General features: G+C 38.3%; 2 pseudogenes; both read right to left on the bottom strand.

Annotated features, from left to right (window-relative positions):
* The window catches only part of LOC144367187 (transient receptor potential cation channel subfamily M member 8-like), a 484,089-nt pseudogene that overhangs the window by 229,400 nt on the left and 237,324 nt on the right, over positions 1 to 17,365 (bottom strand).
* On the bottom strand, positions 1,824 to 8,036 carry LOC144366046 (sorting nexin-18 pseudogene; annotated as a pseudogene).

Raw genomic sequence — 17,365 nt, 5'->3', positions numbered from 1 at the left:
TCAAAGGACCAAGAATGTTAAGAGAATAAAGATCTTAAATGAAAATGGACACTAATAACTCTGGTGCTCTAACCCACAGAATTAATTTAAACCCCTTATGAATCAGCGACATAATGTTATCTAGTTATGAAGAACAAAAGTTCTCTTAGAAGTAGACAGCACAGACTTATACTTTTTTGTACTTTAATCTTTAGTTTTTATTAAGCTATGTCCACCCTGGCTAAAGTACAATCATACAATGATACCTCAGATAATTTCCATGCTACCATTGCACAAGTTTAGTTTTTTTTTTTACTAAAAAAAAAATCAAACCATCATCAAAATAAAGAGGCAAATAAATGTGACTTTCAAATCATTTGAAAAGCATAGTGCTTTTTTGTCCAATACAGATTCAAATGCTATAAATTTCAAACTTCTGCAATAAAAATAATTTATATATATATCTATTTATATATGGGTTTTGTTTATAAGAACTGTATTTTTCAATCAATAAGAGAAAGTTACTCTTTAGAGAACAACATATTTGGTGGCATTTCCAAGTATCTGTAATAGACAAAGCCACATAATGTTAAGTCTGGCTCTAAGTATTATAAGGTACAAAATTTTGACCAGAGACCAAAATTATATAATCTGATATTAAAAATCCAACCCATATGAGACTGTTTTTGAGAGAGTAAATGTGCTGTTGAGTAACTATTCCAATAACCTTTTCTTCTTATGCCTTTCTGCAAACCAACTTTTTTTTTTTTTTAATCATTGTGACTCACCACTATTTCATACTGATCTCTTTACTTCCATGTTACCATTTCAGTATCGGGATTTCTGAGGCAGTGTTAAGTTTGATTTCATAAAACAGTAGACACTTTAACCTTTCAGTGACAGTTTAAATCTGTAAACTCAAGTATCACATTATTTAGCTCAGCAACTATAAAAACATTTGAGGTTTTGGCATTTCAAGCCAGAATCTCTTTGTGCTTTTTAAATTAAGCTGCTTTTGAATGTTTTTGGTATTTATCAGCCATTTGTATTTCCCTTATAATAAAATACATTTAAAATAGTTTTTAAGGTTAAATGTCGGGGTAGGGCTTTAATCAATACTTTCTTTGTTTCAGCACAGTTTAAATCAGTAACTTTTTCCTTCAGTATTGGAATAGTAGAAATTATTTCTGGTCCCTCCTTAGATCAACCAACACTACTTTTATCACGTATAACACTGAAATTTACAGACATCCCTGAAAAGTTTTTGATTAAGTAAACGAGTGAATCACAGTGGAGTCTCAATCAGTTAACAGTGTAGATCCATTTATAAACAAACAAATAAACAAACAAAAAAACCTGAATATTAAAAGAAAACCTTCAAGCTTAAAAAAAAAAAAGAAAGAAAAGAAAACCCTCCCAGGAACTGAAACCAAGTGTGTGTTGTCACTGATTCTGTACTTGTCTCCCCTGATTGATCAGACTCCTCTTTCTCCATATTATAAGACGTGTTTGCTAAAATCCTCACGCCCAGTTTTCAGGACACTTGCGTGAAGAGGCTATGCTACCATAGCATCTAAGAGAATATAGTGCACCATCTCTTCCCTAATAGACTTCGTATCCAGAAGTGAGCATCGAGTCTCGGCTGCGTTCACCAGCATGTTTCAGGAGATAATACTTGCTGTGCAGATTGATGACAGCTGATCCTCTCACTCCACCCCCACCCCTGCCAATATGAGGTTATAACCAGTTTATCGTCATGTACACTGGCTTTTTACTCTTTCAATCAGAAAAGTTGTGGCTTCCTTGGGGGGCGGACGCAAAATGAAAAACCAAGAGTCTAAAGGCACAAAGTCGCATAGCTGCTCTAGTTGGAATTTGTAAACAGAGAACAGGTTGAATTTAGGTAATCCCAATCTGAGAGTGAAAAGGCATCCACAGCAGGCTTTATCCAGCCAGCTTCTTTGAGACCCATCATGGGTTTTGAGGTCTACAAAGTATGCACTAGAATACCCATACTTCAAAAAGCAATAAGGCAAATAGTATAATCATTATTCCAAAAGTTACAATAGTAGTGTAGGCATACATGGTATAATTTAGTTACAATGTGTGGTACTGTTTCTATGATATAGCCATATTAATGGTTTCTCTCCTACATAATTATGTATTCAGCTGGCTTTCAGTTGAACACAAAACCATCCTTGTACCACCACTGATAGTTGGCAATAGCTCTTTGACAGCAGTTTTTATTCTGCTGTAGAAATTATTCTTGAACTGAAAAAAGTTCACAATCCAATGTCCAGTCATTAAACACTATCGTATTTGTGAAGAGCTTCTTCCAACTTCTGGGTCACTTTTTGGAAAAAATATTATTTGTTGTAAGAAATGCTACATCTGTGATTTAAAGTCTCTTACTCGAATTTGATGGAAGTGGTGAATTTCAGCCAAAGTGGCAAAAGAAATAGTGTTACAGCGATCCTGAATGCCATCAGCCTTTTGGACCTCCATCTTCCCTTCTTCCACCTGTCGCCTATTCTCCTTTACTTTGGTAAGAGCTCCTTTCTGAACGTGGATGATATCCGGGAAGTTGGCCAGGTGCCCTTGATACAGCGCTAACAGGTCCATTACTGGGTCCAGGTCCTGCCTGGGCTGCTCGGCAAAGAGCTCGCTGATGGCATCATAGATGGCATCTCCGGTGAAGGCAATGGCCTGATTCAGGCCTGCTGAGAAAGCCTGCTGGTCCAGCTCAAAAGCCTGGCTGAGCCCAGGGAAAGACTGGCCCACCTTCTGATACTCCTTTTTGAAGCCCGTCACCTGCTTGCACGCGAACTCGTTGGCAGTGTGGTTGAGCTGCAGCGTGCTGTCATCCATCTTCTTGGTGAAGCACTTGAAGCCATCTATCTTGCTCTCCATCTCCTGCAGGTCAAGAGCTGCTGTGGGCGGTGTGCTCAGGGTCAAAAAGAAGTTGGCGCCCACCATCTCGTCCTTCTCGGCCTTCCTCTTGCCCTGTTTCCAGGCCTTCTCATCTGTGCTAATGGGGCAGGTCAGGAAGTGCTGGAAGACATCACACTGTGCCAGCACTGGGTGGCTGGCCATGTGGTTCATCCACCAGATCAGGCCTTTCCTGTGCTTGGAGATAAAGTCCTCTTCGAAGCGGCCAGTAGCCTGCTTCTCGGGCAGGTGGGGCACAGAGATGACAGGGAACTTCTCAGCCAGGTGTGCATACAACCAGTTGAAGTGCTTGTAGCGCCTGTGCACCGGGACCTGTGTGTGCGTGGGGACCAGCTTGTAGGAGATGTAGCTCTTCATACTCTTGAACTTAGTCTGCTTGGTGGGGTCGTCGATGGTGCACTGGAAGGGGTAGGGGTTCTCCTGCCACTCGGGGCCGTAGGGCCCTAGCACCACGCATAGCTTGTCCCCATCCTTCATGAAGCCCGAAGCGTCGCCCAACACCAAGGCCTCCCTACGTGACTTGACAAAAGTGGAGAAGCGGTTGAGGTTGCGGCTCACCGTGGCCGAGCTCTTGGCTCCCGAAGGGTGGTGCTGCGGAGGAGCTAATCCCCCGCGGGAGCCCAGCGACAAGTCAGAGCGGGTGGACAAGCGGTAGCGGCTAGCAGCGCCGCCGCCCGCGGACGACGAGCCGTTGAGGTCCGGGTAGGTGCCGCTGCCCAGCACGCCAGGCTCATCGGCCACCGTGGAGCTGTCGTCCCACTCGTCGTCCCAGTCATCGTCGCTGCCCTGGCTGGCCTGGTAGCCGCCGTAAAGTTGCTGAGACGACGGCTGCAGGACAACCCCGGCATACGGAAAGGCCGCGCCGGGTGGCTGGAAGGTGCTCGGCGGCGGCGCCTGCTGCGGCTGCAACAGCGGCTGGAAGGCGTTGGGCGGCGGCTTGAAGGAGGCGGGCGGACCGGCCGGCAGGGGCTCCAAGCCGCCGGGCGGCACGTTAGCATAGCGAGCATGGGCGCCCGGACCGCCGTTGCCAGCCGGGCCGGGCTCGGGGGCTCGGATCACCTGCACGTACGAGGCCGGGAAGAGACCGCGGTCGCCGCGGCTGTTGACTCCTTCGAGCCAGCCCTCAATGTCCTGCTCGCTGCACAGGCTCAGCACCTCGTGCTCCCGCAGCGAGATCTCGCCCGGGTTCACCGACCTGAAGTCCTACAGCGCCAGGGCGCGCAGCGCTATGGTCCTGGCGCCTTGGCGGGAGGTCCCGATACCAGCGCCCTGTGCCCAGGCCCCGTCCAAGGTGCTCGCGGTGCTACCCGCACCCTGGTACACGAACTAGAGCCCTGAAGGCAGAGCGCAGCCCGCCTCACCGGCCGCCGGTAGCGCCCTCCGCGCAGCTCCACTTGCAGCCCCGACTGCTGCGCAGGGCCGCCGCAGGCCGGGGGCCTTAATAGTATTTTTAGTTCTGAAGAGTTTGCACTTAGTCTATGTATGGATGCTCTCTCTAGTGGTGAGAGGGGTATGTTGAAATCACCCAGTATTGTTGTATTATGTTCTATTTGATTCTTTATACTTAGAATGATCTGTTTTATGTATGTAAATGCAGCACTGTTTGGAGCATAAATATTTACATTTATTATATCTTGTTGTTGGATGATTCCCTTAACCAGTATGAAGTAACCTTCTTTGTCTCTCTCTGATATATTTTGGTTTGAAGTCTATATTGTCTGATGTGAGAGTAGCTATCCCTGCTCACTTTTGGTTTCCATTTGCATGATATATCTTTTTCCATCCTCTGCCTTCAACATGTGGATATGTTTGTCATTAAGGTGAGTCTCTTGTAAACAACATATGGTTGGGTGTTGTTTTTTAATTCAATCTTCCAATCTGTGGCTTTTGATTGAAGAGTTCAGATAATTTACATTAAAGAGATGATTTTTATTTCCTAACATTTTGATTAATTTCTAATGCTTAATTCAGACTTGATTCTTCTTTAATTGACACTCTTTTTGTGCAATTCATTCTTACCCTGGGTTTCATTTTTATTTCTTCTGCATGAAATATTTTATCAAATATATTTTATAATACAGGCTTAGTGGTTATGAGTTCTTTTAATTTCTATTTATCATTGAAGGCTTTTATTTCATCTTAATCCTGAAAGATAATTTGCTGGATATAGTAATCTTGGTTGATACCCATTTTCTGTCAGGATTTGGTATACATCATTACATGCTCTCCTGGCATTTAAAGTCTCTGGGTTGAGAAATAGTTCATATCTGAATCACTTTACCTCTAAATGTGGCCTTCCATTTTTCTCTTGTGGCTTTTAAAATTCTATCCTTATTCTGTATATTAGGCATTTTCATTACACTGTGTTTTAGAGTTTTAGGATATTTTCTGATCTTGCCTATTTGGAATATTATGTGCTTCTTCTATTTGTGTTTCCATCTCATTCCTAAAATTTAGATTGTTTTCTAATATTATTTAATTAATGAGTTTTTACATTCTTTTAGTTTGTATTTTGGAGGCTTTTTCTATCCTAATGATTTTTTTTTTTTATTTGTGGTGCTGGTCATTGAACCCAGAGCCTTGTGCATTCGACGCAAGCACTCTACCAACTGAGCTATATCCCCAGCCCCCAGTGATTCTTAAGTTTGGTTTCTCAACATTGTTCCAGATATTTTTAATATTCTGGCCATGGTCTCTTAGCATCTTTTTTTTTATTGTCAACTTTGTTTTCAAGATCATATACTTTGTCTTCAAAGCCCCAAAATCTGTCTTCAAATTGGTCTAATCTATTGGTGATGCTTTCCATTGAATTCTTAATTTAATTTATTGATTCTTCTATTTCCAGGATTTCTGTTTGGTTCTTTTTCAGAATCTCTCTATATATTTACTAAAATGATTTTTCACTTCCTATATTTTCTAAGTTTATTTTGTACATCTGATTTTAGCTCATTGAGCATTTAAACTATGAACTCTCAAAATTCTTTCTCCAATACTTCCTCCACCGTGGTGCCCATGGTGTCAGTTGTTGAAGTGCTCTGGCTGTTTGGGGTCATTTGTTTTCTTGATTTTTCATCTACTCATCTATTGGGATGATTATTGCCTTTTCTTTTATGCAAGAGACAATTTAGTTAGTTTTTGTCTCATAAGAGTTCTGAGCTGGGTGAATATCCAGGTATTAATGCTTTCACATAAGGTGTGTCCTCTACTCTTCCGAGTATCAGCAACACTTGAGAGAAGACACTAAATTCTATTCACTACAATTACTTTAGAACAAAGCCACATAATAGTCAACCTTAGGAAAACCCCCGTAATTGTTGATTCTGTTCGACACAGTTCCTCTTATCCAGGTATAAACCTGTAGTAAGGTTCTCTCTGGCCAGCTGGTCTCCTTCACTGGCTCCTTTCTGGGCTGTGGAAAGGTGGGATTTCTACCTAGCTCTGCTTCTCTATCCTCGGCCATACATTTTGATCACATGAATTTTGGGAAATTACAATAATCTGAAAGATCACCAGATTCTCAGTGTCAGGTATAGTTTGCTTTGAAGTATTGAAATATTGAAACCCCAAATTAATTTTTCCCAGGAAAGTTTTGATAATTTTTTTTCTAATTTTTCTATTTCCCTCTCTGTAGATTGCTAGAGTTGAATGGAAACATGGAGATATTCTAATATGATGACCTCATTTTATAGCAAGGAAAACTGACGTCCCCAAAAAAGACAGTAACTCTTTTCAAGGTGATATAGGGCAGTAGCAAAGTTGGGATTAGGACTCAGATTCCCTGATTAGCTGATTAAAAGCTGATTTCAGTTTTGGAAGGGCCTATTAGCTTTGCAGAGAAGTTTGTTTTTTTGTTTTGTTTTGTTAAGAGAGATGGTATCCCCTTTAAGCTAGCCAGGAAATTCTTCGGCCCCTTCCCTTGCCATTTCCAAGGAATATACAATGTGAGTCTTGAGGATGTCTGCAGCTTTAAAAAACAAAGGTGCACCTCCTCTGTGGTTATCCTCCCAGGGTTGGTGAGATTGTTTCTAAAGGTTGGTATGTGTTTTTTCTTTAATGCATCTTGGAGCAAGCTGTCACTCTGTACTGTTTTCCCTCTGTTTCTCAATAATCCCAAGATTGAGTGGAGACATCATCAGGAGCCACTTCCTCTCCGAGTCAGGAAAATGCACCTTTTAACCCCACACCCTGGATGCCTAACCCTGGTCCTGGCTCTGACTTTTATGTTACTTATCTCCTATGTTGTTATATGGTGGTTTTTTTTTTCACTAATTAACAACAAAGGAAATGAGTCCTTCAGTCCCTCCAGCTCTGGTTTTTGCATATTCAGCAGGTCCAGATGCAACAGACCCATGATATTCTACAGCACTTACAAGTCAAAACTGCCCCAGTCAATAAGGTTTGTTCCCAAACTTCAGCCAATTCTTGAGGTATTTGCTCATGAACACTCTGTAGTCTTTGGTTTTCCCCTTCCTCTCTCCACCAACATCTGAAATAGCTTTTCCTGTTAAATTTTGCATGAGTATTTTTCTCTCTCTCTCCTTTGGCAAACTCCCTGCTCCCCGTTTTCTATGCCATTTTCTCCCTGGGTCCTACTTCTGAGCTCCTCTTCATTTCCTTCTTTCCTTGATGCCCTGGAAACCACTCTCTGAGATGTGACTTATGGCTCTGTGTCACTCACTCCTACACTGGTTGATGAGGTCCAAGCCTGTGAACACTCTTGCCTTGTCCCTGAATACCAGCATTCACTGCTCTTGTAAGTGTACCACTTAGATATGCAAACATTAGCTTTATGTCTTTCTAACAAGAAAATTTAGATGAATATCTACACATTTTAAATATATGAATAAAAAAGAACTCTGTAGCGTTAAAAGCAATGGAAGAAAACACAAAGGATTTTTATGATTGAATCATAAAGAAAGAATTCAAGCATTTATATTTATGAGAAAACAAAATAACCTGCATAGTACTTCCATCCTCTTGTTCAAATATGCCATCTTACTTGGCTGTCAGTCTGCCTAGCCTCTGAATCAGTCACTTTGTCCTGACACTGGCTTGGGCTTCCCTTCCAGAAATGCCTCTACATGGTTGATCACAGCGACTGTCCCCATGGCCACTCCAGCTGATGGGCAGGGTGTGAACATACTCTGAATATGTAAAGTAATGAATAATCCTCTAATGGTTTTATTCATTATGTATCTCAATGTCTGACTTTGCAAGTGCAAAAATTGTGCCTTCTGCTCTAGACACACTGCTGGACTTGAGAAATACCTAAATAATGGATGGAGCAATAGAAATGTAAGGAGGCTGAATGAAAGGAAAAGAATAAAAGTATTCTAGTTCTCCAAAATCAAAGATTTATTTATTTTTTAAAGTATTATTGTATTTTATTATTTTATTTCTTCCATATTTTTACTGATGCATTATCAATATTATTTCCCAGTATTTCCCCTTTCTCTCCTCTCCCCCAAGCCCTTGGTCTTTTTCCTCTTATTTCAATTTCATAAGACCCCTCCATTACCACTACCTTTCTCTTCCTTTTGTCTCTCTAACCTCCACAACTGAGAGAAAACATATGACCCTTGACTTTTTGAGTTTGGCTTATTTTGCTTAACATAATGTTCTCAAGTTCCATCCATTTTCCTGCAAATGATATAAATTTATTCTTCTTTATGGCTGAATAAAACTCATCTCTCTCTCTCTCTCTCTCTCTCTCTCTCTCTATATATATATATATATATATATATATATATACACATATATAATGAAATTTTATTTACAATTTTCTTTATTCATTCATCCATTGATGAAGAGCTAGGCTTAGTAAAATAATTTGTCAATTATCAACACTAAAGGAACAATCAACCAAACCAATAGAAAAGATAAAATTAGGAGTGATGGGAAAGCCCCAACCTCTGAGCAGAGTGTGCTCCCACCCACGGGCCCCTTCTGGACAAAGCAAATGTGCGTTGGTTCTGTGTGCGAAGTGAGAAGCTGACCCTTCCTTCCATCACAGTCGAATCCAGTGGCTGCTTTCCATTCCATTCATCCATTCTTCCCAGTGGCTGCTCTTTCTGCCTTGGGCTGTCTCTTGCCTTCTCTTCCTCAGCTGGACCTTGTTCACACAGCCAGTGGAGAGACAGCCCTACAAAGACAAAAACAACCACCTCACACTGGACTACTGGAGGGAGGAGCTTGTGAGGCCTTTGCACCACCAAGTAGGGAAGGCACTCACACAGACTCTCATCGGCCTATGGCATCACCAAGCTGTCACCACAGAGCAGGGCCAAGGGCACAGAAAATTCTTTGCTCCTTTACTCAGTTGTTCTAAGCCCTTCCCTCTCCTCTTCACAGCCAGTCTTAACTAGCAAGGCTTTTCACTGCACTTTGTGATATCGTCTTCATCCTTCAAATCATTCCTACCATTTCCAGTTCTTTTCTTTCTTTCTTTCTTTCCTTTAAACTCAGGAACTTTTAAGCTATCTGGTATTTATAATTAATTTGCTCTCTGCTGTGATTTTTCCATCCCTTTTCCTCTAGACACTTCTACCTGTCTTTACAGTACTTAGAAATTAAATAAATAAAACAAAATAAAATGGGAAAAAAACCCTCTTCAATATAACAAAATTCTTGTGCAGGTTTAACCTACACAAATAGTATTAGGCTATAACTTATGAGGGTGCCTTCTTATTTTTATTCTTCTTTTTTAAAGAGAGAGAGAGAATTTTTTAATATTTTATTTTTCAGTTTTCGGTGGACACAACATCTTTATTTTATTTTTATGTGGTGCTGAGGATTGAACCCAGCAGGCAAGCACGCTACCGCTTGAGCCACATCCCCAGCCCCTTTATTCTTATTCTTATTTTTCAGAGCTGGGGATGGGACCCAGAGCCTGGCACATGCCAGGCAAACTTTCTACCACAAAGCCACATCCCCAGCCTGAAATTCATTTGGTTGAATCAAAAAATGCCAAGTTATAAGGACCCAGCTCAACTGTGACTTCACTGTGGTCCCCCAGGTAATGGCATTGTGCATGTCCTTTAAAAAGTCAGTGGAACAACTGCCATTGTGCCCTGAGCAAGGCATGACTTGGGGGACTGCCATGACAAAGCCATCAGCTTCTGAAAGCAGCTGAGGAAAGTGTGAGGGGAGGGATGGTCTGTGTCCCAGCCATCCGTGGTCAGGAAGGGGACACCTGTGTGCCTGTCTGCTCCTCTCTCCTGTCTGCCCTTTGCAGAGGAAATGCAATTGTAATGTCCTCTCCCCACAACAATGAGGAGAAATGGACAAGAGGCTGTTTCATCACCTTTTCCTCTGCCATGATGCTCTGTTGGGGACCGGAGAGCAAGTATCAACTGTGTTTTGGAGGATGCAAGAGGAAGTCGCTGTCATTAACCCAATATGGGTCATTCACTCTGGGGTACAATGGTTGTAGGTGGAAATTTCAGCAGGAAAGAAAAAAAGAGTTCTTTGACTCAGGAGCTTGTGTCTGGGTCTCTGAGGCCACATGTGTACGTCTGTGTCACTGTTCACAACACAGATAATGTGGTACTTTACCTTGAAAGTCAACACAAAGCAGAGGAAGGATTTGGAGCCAGTGTTTGTAGAAGTCATTGCAGCTACAGAATGGAATCTAATTTTATTTTAATAAACAGGAAAGTTTTCTTTTCACAGCTTAAGATGGGAAATAAGTATTGTTCTGGAACAACTCTCTTTCTTCTTCTATTTGAGAGTTTTGAAGCCAAGAGAGCCCATTTGTTTTTCCACAAAATCTAGCCCCAAACCACTGTTCCAAGAGGAATGGTCTTTACTTTGAAATCTTCTTCACCCTCCACTCACCTCTTGTGCTTGCTTGTCCTGCCAATTCTTTCCTACCAAGAAGGGAAGGAATAGAGGATGGGAGTATGAAAGACAGTTGAATGAACTGGGCATAACTTTCCCAGGTTCATGCACAATAAGTGTAACTCCACATCATGTCTAACAAAGGAATGGGATCTAATTAGAATAAGTTATACTCCATGTATGTATAATATGTCAAAATACACTCTACTATAATGTATATCTAAAAAGAACAAATTAAAAATAATACTACATCCCCCTTGGTCAATCACAACAAACAAAGTTTCTGTGCCTTTATATGTTACTCTGAGAATTAAGTGTACATATTTGTATATATGGATTATTCTTAGAACAGCATCCAGCTTACAGTAAGCACTATATAAATGTTAATTAATGGTATTGTAGGACATGATTAGTTAATGGATTTTATCATTGTTTCAAAGATTGGGGTGTTCCAAATAATCACTATGTGAGAACCTTGATTAAAAGTCAGTGATTTATCAGAGGAGAAATCATGGCAGCTCCTCACCTTGGCTCTCTAGAGTAGCAATTCAAATAGAAATAAAATGAGAAGCACACATGTAATGTTAAATTTTCTAGTGACCATTTCTTAAAAAGTAAAAAAGTAATTTTAATAACATATCTTATTTTACACATTATCATTTCAACATGCAATCAATACAAAATTATTTAACCAGATATTTTAACCTTTTTGTGCCAGGTGTTTAAAATTGGATGTGTATTCTACACACAGCACATCTCAGTTTGGGTGCCAACTTGATAGCATAAAAGTCTAATGTAGGTGGGTGTTTCCGACAAAGATGGTAGCTGGCCACTTCCTTCCATAACAAAGAACAAAACCAAGTAAAAAACCAATCTATTTCTCTGGAATATTTGAGTCAGAGCATTATAGTGCCTGGAAAGGTGTCAGAGATGCCATGGAAAACACAGAAAAATGATGGCCTTATAAATAAAGGAACTAAGCACATAGTATCTACCATCCCATCAGATAGGGACAAGTATCCTGACTAGATCCACTAGTGCAGTTTGGCCCTTGTACAGTGAAAAAAAAAAGAAAGAAAAAAAATAGAAACATTGTGTGGACCTATTAGATTAGCCTGGCCCTCACACAGCCCACAAAAACTGAAAGATGTCCCAAACCTACAGCAGAGACATGACCTGCTCAGACCTGCCAGCAAATCTGCCTAAGAGATGTGTATCCCAGCTAATGGTGCAATCCTCAGATCTTTGCTTCCTGGGCCACTGAAGAACCTCCACTCTTCACCAAAGTTGATTATCGCTAAAGAAGCTTCACAGAGGCTACATTAAAGTGCCCAGATGGAACCAAAGTCAATGAAGCATATTCAGTTAACACCTTAGGACATACTGCCAGCAAAAAGTTTTTTGACTACAAAAACCCACCCTACAAAATTGGCAGAGGCAACCATTCTACCAGATGCACAAATACCAGTGTAGGGACACAAGAAGCATGAATAAAACAAGGTAAAATGATGCCTCCAAAGGAACACAGTATCTCCTAGCATTAAATTCCACCAAAAAGGAAAATGATAAATTCAAAAGAATGATTTTGTGCCAGGAAACTTAATAAGAAACAAGAAAATGCAGATAGACATTTCAACCAAATTAGGAAAATAATTCACAACATGAATGAGAAATTCAGCAAAGAGATACAGATCATAAAAAAGAACCAATAAAACATCATCAAGCTAAAGAATTCAATAAATGAAAGAAAAAATACAGTTGAGAGCCCCAACAGAAGAAGTTTTAAGCCAGAAGAAAGAATTTTTGAACTTTAAGATGGGTCTTTTGAGAAAATGTGATATATATATATATATATATATATATATATATATACACACACACACATACACACACACACACACACACACACACATATACAATGTGATATTATTCATCATTAAAAGAGAATAAAATCATGGCATTTTCAGGTAAATGGATGGAGTTGGAGAATATAATGCTAAGTGAAGTTAGCCAATTTCAAAAAACCAAAGGCTGAATGTTTTTTCTAATATAAAGAGGCTGAATCATAATGGGGTTAGCAGTGGGGGGTTGGGGGACAGGAGAATGGGAAGATTAGACAAACTATAGATAGGGCAAAGGGGAGGGAGGGTAAGGAAGGGAACATGGGTGTATGAAAGAGGGTGGAATGAGATGGACATCATTACCCCAAGTACATGTATGAAGACACGAATGGTGTGACTATACTTTGTTTACAACCAAAGATATGAAAAATTGTGCTTTATATGTATAATATGTATTGTATTGCATTCTACTGTCATATATAACAAATTAGAATTAAAAAGGTGGGTCTTTTGAAAAAACAAGTCAGATATTAAAAAGAAAATTAATAAAAAAGAGTGAAGAAAGCCTTTGAGATTTAGGGAACACCATTAAGCTAGCAAACTTTTGTATTATGAATATTCCAGAAGAATAAGAGAAGGAAATGATGTAGAAAACCTATTCAATGAAATAATTGCTGAAAACTCTCCAAATCATGAGAAAGATATAGGCATCCAAGTTTGGGATGTTCCAAGGACCGCTAATAGATTTCATTAAAAAGTATCCTCCTTGATCATAATACAGTCAAAGTATCGAAAGTAAAAGACAAAGATTGAATTTTAAAATCAGCAAAAGAAAAATGTCAAATCACTAAAAGGAATCCTCACTAGACTGTCAGCAGACTTCTCTGCAAAAAGCACTTATAGGCCAAGAGATAATGGGATGATATATTCAAGTCCTGAAAGAAAAAAAAATGCCAATCAAGAATACTGTATCCAGGGGTTGGGGTTGTGGCTCAGTGGTAGCGCGCTTGCCTGGCATGCATGAGGCACTGGGTTCGATTCTCAGTACCACATACAAATAAATAAAATAAAGGTCCATCAACAACTTTAAAATATTTTTTAAAAAAATTACTGTACCCAGCAAAGCTATCCTTCAGAAATGAAAAAAAAAAAAAAGACTTCCCAAGACAAGTCCACAGTAGGAAATTCATCACCATCAGATCAAACCTATAACAAATGCTTAAAGGATTTGCTACATTAGAAGCAAAAGGGTGATAACTGTCATTATGTAAATATACAAGAGTACACAATTCAACAGTATAGCAGATGCAGAAAAGAGAGTTAAGAGAATAAAATCTACCAATACAGAAAAATCACCAAATCACAATGAGGAACAGCAGAAGAGGAAGGAAGGAATGAAGGGTGTATATAAAACAAACTAAAAAGTTAACAGTAACATATGAATATGTTTTCAGTTAAAAATAACAACACTGAGTGCAAATGGATTAATTTCCCCAATTAAAATATTTATACTGAATGAATGGGTTTAAAAAATTAGACCCAGTGATATTCTACCTATAATAATATCACTTCACCAATACACATAGACTGAAATTTAAGACCTAGGAAAAGATATACCATGCAAGAAGAAACCAAAAACAAGGACTAGCTATACTTACATCAAATACATTTTAAATCAAAAACTGTAAAAAAAGAAAAGAAAGTGACTATTTAATAGTGAAAGGATTAATTCAATAAGAGGAAATTACTATTGTGCACACACACACACACACACACACACACACACACACACACCCCTCTTACTCCATGCAGGAACACCCAATTATAACACAGAAAACATTTAGTGCTGAAGAAGAGACAAGCTCTAAAACAATGAAAATGTCCTCCAAAAGCTCGTGTGTCAAAAACTCGAACCCCAATGCAGTAATGCCCAAAGATGGAGCTTTTGGAAAGTGACTGGATCATGAGACTCTAACCTCATCAGTGAATTACTCCCTTTGAAGGATGAATGATTTAAATTGACTACTTGTTGGTAATTGGAGGCAAGTAGAGCATGTTTGGAGGAAATGGGTCACTGGGAACATGATCTTGGAGACTATATCTTATCCCTGGTCTCTTCTCCATCCCTTCCTTCCCAGCTGCCATAAGTTGAGAAGCTTTTCTTCACCAACCTTTCCACCATGATGGTATTCTGCCTCACCTCGGTCCCAAAGCAATGGTGCCAGTCAACCATGGACAGAAACCATGAGCCAAAATAAATCTTTCCTCCTTTAAGTTATTATTTTCAGGTAGTGTGATAACTGCAATGAAAAGCCGGCTAACAACTGAGAACTTCCACTCACCCTTTCATCAATGGACAGATCATTCAGTTGAAAAATATTAACAAGAAAACATTGGAACTAAACTATACTTCAAATCATATGGACCTAACAAACATTTGCAGAATATTTCATACAACAGCTTCAGAATACCTGTTAATTTCATCATTACAAGAAACATTCTCCAGAAGAGACAGACTGTCTATTAGGCCACAAGACAAGTGTCTACAAATTTTTAAAAAACTGAAATCAGAACATGTATCTTCTCTGACCACATGAGAATAAAACTAGAAAACAGCAATAAAAGGAACTTCAGAAATTATACAGATACAAGGAAATTAAACAGCATTCTCTTGCATAACCAGTGGATCAATTAAAAAATCAAAACATAAATTAAAAATTTTCTTTAAACTAATAAAAATGAAAATATAATATGCCACATTCTATGGAATAAACCAAAAGCAATACCAAAAGGGACATTTAGAGCAATAAATACTTCTATTAAAAAAGCAGAAAGATTTCAAATAATTTAATATGCAACTTAAAGAACTAGAAAGCAAGAATAAACTAAACTCAAACTAGAAGAAAAGAAATAAAAAAAAATCAGAGAAGAAATAAATGAGAGACTAAAAATAAACAAACAAAAAAAGGTTAATGAAACAATGAATTAGTTTTTTGAAAAGATAAGCAAAATTGGCTGACCAGTAGCTAGAAAAACAAGAAAGCAATAAATAAAATAAAATTAGAAATCCAAATAAATAAAATCTGAGATAAAAGAAGACACTATAAGTGACACCATAAAAACACAAATAAAGATCATTAGAGATTATTATGAACAGCTATATATCAACAAACTTGATAACAGAAAATAATGAACAATTCCTGGACCCATTGTCAAGATTAATCATGAAGAAACCAACTGATAATGAGTAACAAAATTGAATCAATAATAGAAAGTCTCCCATCAAAGAAAATCCAAAGGTCAAGTGGCCTCACTGCAGAATTCTATCAAATTTTAAAGAAGAATTAATATCCATTCTTCTTAAATAATTCCAAAAAAGTAGAAGAGGAAAAAATTCTGAACTCATTTTTGCAGGCCAGCATTGTCCTGATACCAAAACCAGATGAGAACAAACAAACAAATAACAACTAAAATAATATCCCTTATGAGTATAGATACAAGAATTCTCAACAAAATACCAGTAAATAAATTTCAATAGAAAATCAGAAAGAATATATAGCATGATCAAATGGGATTTACCCTGGGAATGCAAAGATGTTTCAACACAAAAATCAATAAAACTTCACATCAGACTGTGAAGAATGAAAACTAAATGATCATCTCAACAAATCTAGAAAAAATTCAATAAAATTCAATATCCACTCATGATTAAAATCCTCAAAAATGAGAAATAGAAGAAATGTGCTTCAACACAATAAGGACTAATATTACAAACAAATAACATACATAAAACTCCTTGAAGAAAAGCTGAAATCACTTCTTCTAAGATCAGAAACAAGGCAAAAATGTCCACTTTCACCATTCTCATTCAATACAATAATTAGACATCTTAGCCAGAGCAATAAGACAAGTAAAAACAATAAACAGCATCAAAGTAGGAAAACAAACAAGTCAAATTATCTGTTTGTAGACAACATAATTTTGTATATTTAAAAAAATTAAAGACTCCACATACACAAAAAAGCTCTAAGAATTGGCCAACAAATTTAATAAAGTTTGCAGGATTAAAAAATTCAATACTTATTTTCATAATCTAGAAGAAAAATTGTGAGAAAGAAACCAAGAAAACAATTCTACTCAAAATAGCTACCAAAAATTAAAATACCTAGGAATAAATTCAGTCCAAGAAGTAAATGATCAAAATCACAGAACACTAATCAAAGGAATTAAAGAGAATACAAAAAATGAAGAGATAACATGGGCTTACAGATCAGAAGAATTAAAATTGTTAAAGTGTTTGTACTGCCCAAAGCAATCTATACAGATTTCATGCAATTCCCATCAAAATACCAATAGCTTCTTCACAGATAGATATATTTTTAAAAATACTAAAATTTGTTTGAATCACAAAAGACTCTGAAAAGTCAAAGCAATTTTGATCCACAAGAACAACAACATTATAATACCTGACTTCAAAACATGCTACAATATGATAGAACCCAAAACAGTATGATTCCAGAATAAAAACAGACACGAAGAGCAATGGAATAGAATAGAGAACCCAGAAACAAGTGAATGTATTTATAGCCAATTGCTTATTAACAAAATCAGCAAGAACACACATTGGAGAAAAAGTATAGTCTCTTCAATAAATAATTCTGGAAAAACTGGATATTAGTATTCAGAAAAAAGAAACTAGACTTCTATCTCTCACTATGTCCCAAAATCACCTCAAAACAAATCAAAGACTTAAATGT

The sequence above is a fragment of the Ictidomys tridecemlineatus genome, chromosome 1 (assembly GCF_052094955.1).
Source record: "Ictidomys tridecemlineatus isolate mIctTri1 chromosome 1, mIctTri1.hap1, whole genome shotgun sequence".
In the NCBI taxonomy this organism is placed as follows: domain Eukaryota; kingdom Metazoa; phylum Chordata; class Mammalia; order Rodentia; family Sciuridae; genus Ictidomys; species Ictidomys tridecemlineatus.
Note: the sequence above shows the minus strand (reverse complement) of the source record. Positions and strands in the feature narration are given on the sequence as shown.